Source organism: Diabrotica virgifera, chromosome 6, assembly GCF_917563875.1.
Source record: "Diabrotica virgifera virgifera chromosome 6, PGI_DIABVI_V3a".
In the NCBI taxonomy this organism is placed as follows: Eukaryota; Metazoa; Arthropoda; class Insecta; order Coleoptera; family Chrysomelidae; genus Diabrotica; species Diabrotica virgifera.
The window spans coordinates 83,887,929-83,894,533 of record NC_065448.1 but is presented as its reverse complement, the minus strand read 5'-3'; the positions used below and the strand labels follow the sequence as shown (position 1 = coordinate 83,894,533).

The window sequence follows — 6,605 nt, the reverse complement described above, 5'->3', positions numbered from 1 at the left end:
TTTCAGGGAATTTCATTGGCTGAAAGGTGACAGTTGGGTTTTCGTACGAAATTAAAAAGTCATCGGAAGAAGTTAAAATTATTTTAACTTTTGCACGAAATCGGATGAATTTTGACACTGTTGGCATTCTATCTTGAACGTCTTGAACTTGTGAAGTGTTTATGTTTTTGATATATTGAAATTGAACAACAAAATCGTAATTATAAATGGATGTTGGTCTGAAACTATTTTCTTGTGGCATTTTTGTAATTAACTATTTTTAATGAGAAATAAGCCACAATTTTAATAAAAAAAAGATTTTATTTTTTAGTAAAATTGTGGCTTATTTCCCATTAAAAACAGTTAATTATAAATGGATGTGATGGTACTTCTAACAATAACTCACATTTTTATCCTCTTCAAACAGATAATTTGACGAATCCATGATGATCCAAACAATAATAAGAATAAAATCGAAATAAAACTATCTATCTGTTCCTGTTCAATATCCAACAGCAAACATTTGTATCAAATATCAATCCATGGAATAATCTGACATATTACACAAATGTCAAAAAATTTCGGATACGACAATCAAATATAATCGTACGAAAAAAATTCGTATTTCGTGTCTTCGGATATCGGATCTGTGAAAATTAGCCTTTAGGCCATATTCGGAAGTTCCTTGTCCCTTTGCTTGATTGGCACACCGATAATTTTCGTTTAATACTGTCCGCTGTCATGAGCCGCTGTCACATCCGCTGTCATTTTACACTCAAATGTCCATAGAATTTCGTACACTTACACTCAAAAGTGTAACACTAAAAAACAAAGGAACAGACCTAATAAATATGAAACGAAAATTATCGGTGTGCCAATCAAGCAAAGGGACAAGGGACAAGGAACTTCCGAATATGGCCTAACTGGGGGCACATAACATAACCTAATCCTAATATTTACATTTGTAAAGAATATCCTGTTTGTTTTTATTTTTTATTGTCGATTGTGCAGCGAAATTGTGATAGCAAATCAAATATAAAGTAGTTTATTGGCTACAGAACTGAATTAGTCCATAGCAGTTATCAGCAGTGTTCCCAAACCTACCGAAAATTAGGTAGATCTAACGATTTCAACGCATTTCTACCGATCTAACGAAATGTACTGAAATTCTACCTAATTTTGTATTCAGATAGAAATTTTTTCTTATTCCTAAATCTGAGAATAAATAAGACAAAAAAAATTTTTACTAGTGTGAAATGAACATGACAAAACGAATATTCTGACCTTAATATTCACTAAAAGAAAATCTGGCAACAGAGTAATCTTATATTTTTCCACTTCCTTACTGTTACTTGTCAAGTTGTCAACCAGCCAGCAATGCCAACTATGGAGACCTGTAAAGGGTCGTTTAAACACAGCGATAAATCAAACAACTTATCAAGGTCAATCGAGTTGTTGCAACTTATCATTGTGTGTAAACGGTGCATCGCACAACTTATCAAAGTTGGAGTTGGGTTGAAGGTGGTATCGCATTGAATCGCAGCGTCTAAACAGCGTTTCAACTTGTCATCACAACTAGTTGCTGTGACTTATCGTTGTGTTTAAACGACGCTTAAGCCAACTTCTCATTTTCATCATTAGCTTTGTTCGTGGAGACAGTCCACGATTGGTTTCTGACTGGAGCGCATGCGCAGCTCCGTTTTCAAGCGCTTGAAAACGGAACTGCGCATGCGCACGAGTCAAAAACCAGTCAATGGACTGTGCGAACAAAGCTAATATCAAATCTACCGATTTGGCTTCGCAATCTAACGAATTTTTGACAGCATTTTACCGATTTTATTTTTTTTCGTTTGGGAACACTGGTTATCAGTTTGCACGTAGCAACGGCTTTCTTGACAAGCTTATACATGTAACTTGAATTGTTGTAAATTGTGGGAGTAGGGCAGACAGGGAAAAGTCTTATTTTGTACTGTTCCCAAGGCTCCCCATGCAATACATTTAAGTGAATTATCCAAACAAAGCCGGGGACAATGGATAAAAGTCACAAGAAGAACAGATATAAGGAAACTAAAATTAAAATATGAAAAGTAAACATTTTGGTAAATGTTTACATTAGTAAGGCTACTTGGATTAATCTGAAATTTGCACAGTATATTTTTGACTACTTTTTATTCACTTTACCTTCTATACATTTTTTCGCGCTGAGCTATAGTTTTTCTGTATTTTTTATTCAAAAAACTAATATTTTGAGGTCAATTTCAAATCGCCTCCGCCATTTTAATTGCTGTCAAGGAAGTACGTATGCCTACTGCATACTTTTTAAAGCACTGTTGCCACATCTTTCAAAATTATTGTTTATGGCGAAATTACTAGTTCCATCCAGTACTAGAGACTTATAGCAAACGTAAAATAAAGGATCTTTTATTACAGGATACTTGTAATAAGCTATAAGTCTTATGATAATTTGCACATACATTTTGCTAATTTTAAAAAATCAATATATTATATTATATATTACACAGTACAATTTTCAAAGGAGGAAGACCTAACTCTTCGTCAAAACCTAACTTTCGGGTATTAGAGTGTAGAGTACCCCAGGAGTGTAATGCATTTATGCAGGTAGGCCAAGGGATTACCGGCCGAAATTACGCCCGCCGAATAAAAGATCCTTTATTTTACGTTTGCTAAAGTCTCTAGTACTGGAACTAGTAATTTTGCCATAAACAATAATTTTGAAAGATGTGGCAACAGTGCTTTAAAAGGTATGCAGTACGCATACGCACTTCCTTGACAGCAATTAAAATGGCGGAGGCGATTTGAAATTGACGTCAAAATATTAGTTTTTTGAATGAAAAATACAGAAAAACTATAGCTCAGCGCGAAAAAATGTATAGAAGGTAAAGTGAATAAAAAGTAGTCAAAAATATACTGTGCAAATTTCAGATTAATCCAAGTAGCCTTACTAATGTAAACATTTACCAAAATTAACAACAGAATTGCTAAAACATCACGATTATATCACTTCCTCACTACAGGTTTCATTAGCAAAAGAGAAATTAGTGAGAAGACAAAAGCGACAGTATATTATATACCTCCCTTCTCTGCTTCATGGAAGTGAAACATGGCTGGCTTTCCTAATAATTAAGCTTGAATTATCACATCTTTATTATTATTGTAGACATTTAAAATCCTTATTAATTGAATTACATTAAACTTACCACTTATAAAATGTTACTAATGTAAACATTTACCTTAATTTTTTTTGCATCTTTTGTCTATTATAGTTTATAAATATTCAAAATCATTCATATATGTTCTACTAAATTTCCGTCTAGGTTTATAAGGATTTCTCTCAGTGTCTTGGAAATAAGTAAAGTTTTGGTCTTTGCTAATTTTATTTTCATTCCTTTGTCTGCAAGTTCTCTCGTCTATAAATTTAGGTTGCTTTGTAAAGATTTCTCTGAACTTGGTATCAATGCAATGTCATCTGCAAATACACATTTACTCAGAGTTATACTTTTTAATCAATGGTAACCTAAATCTAATTTTCGGGACTCTACTGCATTTTTTTATTGGTTCATTCATATATATAATATAATGAATAGCAGTGAGCTTAAAACTCCACCTTGCCTTACTCCTTGTGTATTAGCAAATTTGTTTGATTCACAGTTTAATGCTCGCACAATGTTCCAGTACATAAATTTTACTTGCATCAATTAGTTCTCCTCCAACATCGAACAGTTCAAGCCCTTTCCAAATGTGATGTCCAGGTACCTTGTCAAAGGCTTTTTCCATTGTCTTATAGTAAAGATATGATCTTGGACACTGTGCCCGGTCAGAAACCTTTTTGTGCATCGTCTAGTTGATGTTCCACTTTCTTTCTCAGTCTCATCTCCAGTGTTCATTCATAAATCTTAGCCAGTACACTTAGCATGAAAATACCTCGATAATTTGAACATTACTTTTTTACCTCCCTTCTTTACCAGAAGAGCCATTACTGCTGTTGCCCAATCTTCTGGGATGCGTTTCTGTTTCCAAATTGTTATCAGTAATTTGTGTAAGTAGTGTAATGCAGATTCCCCCATATATTTCAACAATCGTGTTTTGATATTATCTATTCCTGCCACTTTACCATTTTTCATTTTTGCAATGGCTTCCGTTAATTCTTCCATTGTTATTTCATTACTCAACTCTTTGAAATATTTACTCCATCTATTAACTATATCTTGTGGTTGGGTAAGTGTTTCTCCATTTTTATTTTTTTTATTTGCACGACAGTACTACCTGATTTACCTCTCATTTTTTCAGACCTTTATAGCACAATTTTTGGTTTGTCCTACTACTGTCTTGCTCCATCTTTTCTCCAAATCTCTCCCACTGTTCCAATTTAGCTTTTTTAACTTTTTCTTTCACAAGCTTCCTTGCTTATTAACTGTTATTTTCTAGATAAGCTCTCCATGGTACTTTCTTTTCTTTCACAGCTATTTTTATCTCTTCGCTCCACCAACTAGTCCTTTTTTTTTGACTACTTTTATTCAATAAAAATATTAAAATACTCTTGTGATAGTGAAGAGACAGTTTGTTTCCTTTCGATCCAGAGGCGATACACAATCTCCAGACAGCTGTTTCTGCCTTACGGCGTCCCCAGTGGAGCTGTCTGCACACCTCTGAATCAAAACGAAATCAAATTGTCTATTTAAGTGGAATTTCAAAAATAGTTATCTACTATTAGGATGCTTCAGCGATATCTCTTAAAGAAAAGAGAAAAGTCCCAGATACAAAATTCACTATTAAAATAGTAAATAATTATTTAAATCTGAAACTTTTCTTATTGGAACCACTTTCTGGTAACATCCTTAATCTCTTTTTGACTTTTACAATTTCGGACTTTGAATTATCTATCTGATCTTTTTTCTAGATTAATGAAAGCAGAATGTAACTGTATACTGCAGAGTCCTTTTCCCTTTCTTTATTCATCATCTCTTGTCTTATAAATTGTAAAAGTCAGAGATTAAGGATGTTACCAAAAAGAAGTTCCAATAAGAAAAGTGTCAGATTTAAATAATTATTTACTATTTTTATTTTAATAGTGAATTTTATATCTGGGACTTTTCTTTATTCTTGTGATACTTTCCACATTTTTATTTTTTTATGGTACACAATGTAGAATTTTTATTTATGTCTTTGTTTTAGGAACCACCACCAGATATTTAAAAGGTATAAAAAGAAGAAACTGCTGGAACTTCAAAACAAATGTGTTTGACTATGACTAGTAAAGATTTGGATAAATAACAGGAGTTACTTTGGGCTATAGCTACGTGCAGATTTATTTCCTTGTGGCTTCCTATGTTAATTCTTATTAATTATACACTTAAATATGTTTTTAGTCTCAGGAAGATTTTTTATTTGATTATTTTTGAATAAACATTATTATTATTATTATCTTAATTTCCATTAAATAAATTAACTGTAATCAATAAAGTAATCGTTTAAATGTTAATAAATTATCAAGTATGATTCCCAAATATTTTATTTGTTTGACACCTTCTATGGGCTGATTGTGAGATTATAGTTATTAAGGTACCAAGGGTATTATAAGGATAATAACACTTGAGGTCAATGGTGTATATACCGAGGGCCTTTGGCCTGAGGGACATAAGTTGACTGAAAGCGATATTATCGTTAATACCTGTGGTGCCTTCAACATTTAATGTCCGACTAAATTATTCTTTATAGGCAAAAAATTGAAGGAATTTTGAATTAATTAGTTTTCCAAATAAGTACATTTACCAGCAATAGTCGTAACGTAATTGTGGTAACCATAGTTTTTTAACTAGTTGTTTAAATTTAATACCCTAGGGCGTAATTTTTCAAAATAATGCCCTAGGGCCTAGGGCATTATATCATACTTAACTGACTTCGAAATCATGTCATTATTTATCAAACTGACTTCAAAATCATGTCATTATTTGTCAAATAATATACCAGTCAGACATTAATATTATTACATGATTTCGAAGTCAGTTATATTATAATGCCCTAGGGCGTTATTTTTCAATATTTATTTTGAAAAATACCGCCCTAGCTAGGGTATTAAATTCAAATAACTAGTTAAATAATGTCGAGTTGACACAATTACGTTACGACTGTTGCTGGTTAGAATCGGACCAGGTTTTTATCGTGAGTAGATCAGAAGGTATAGTAGCAATATTTGAGTTGCTCCAAGTAATACTGGTATCATCAGCAAAAAGAAAATTTTTTCCATCAATTTTTAAACTAGGGATGTCATTAATAAATGTAAGGAAAAGTAGAGGACCTGATACTGAACCTTGTGGTTTGTAGAGGACCCCACATACAATATTTTGGAAACTAGAGTCTGTATTATTTGCTCTAACCAGTTGTTTCCAACTATCCAAGTAAGATTGAAACCAATTCAAAGAAATACTTCGAATTCCATTGAAATTTAGTTTTTTTTTATCAAAATTTCATGATTTACACAATCAAAAGCTTTGGCATAGTCACAAAAAACAGTGGCAGTGTGAAGATTATTGCTCAGTGCTTGATAAACCTCATGTAGTACAGAAAACATGGCATCAGCAGTACATTTATTATTTAAAAATCCAAAC

At 32.5% G+C, this 6,605-nt stretch overlaps 1 long non-coding RNA gene across 1 annotated transcript; it reads left to right on the top strand.

The window, feature by feature from the left end:
* Positions 1-2,763: 2,763 nt before the first annotated feature.
* On the top strand, positions 2,764-5,496 carry LOC126886531 (uncharacterized). The gene is made up of 2 exons (XR_007698664.1): positions 2,764-2,876; positions 5,173-5,496. It is a non-coding gene; the product is annotated as an uncharacterized LOC126886531 (long non-coding RNA).
* The last annotated feature ends 1,109 nt before the right edge of the window (positions 5,497-6,605 follow it).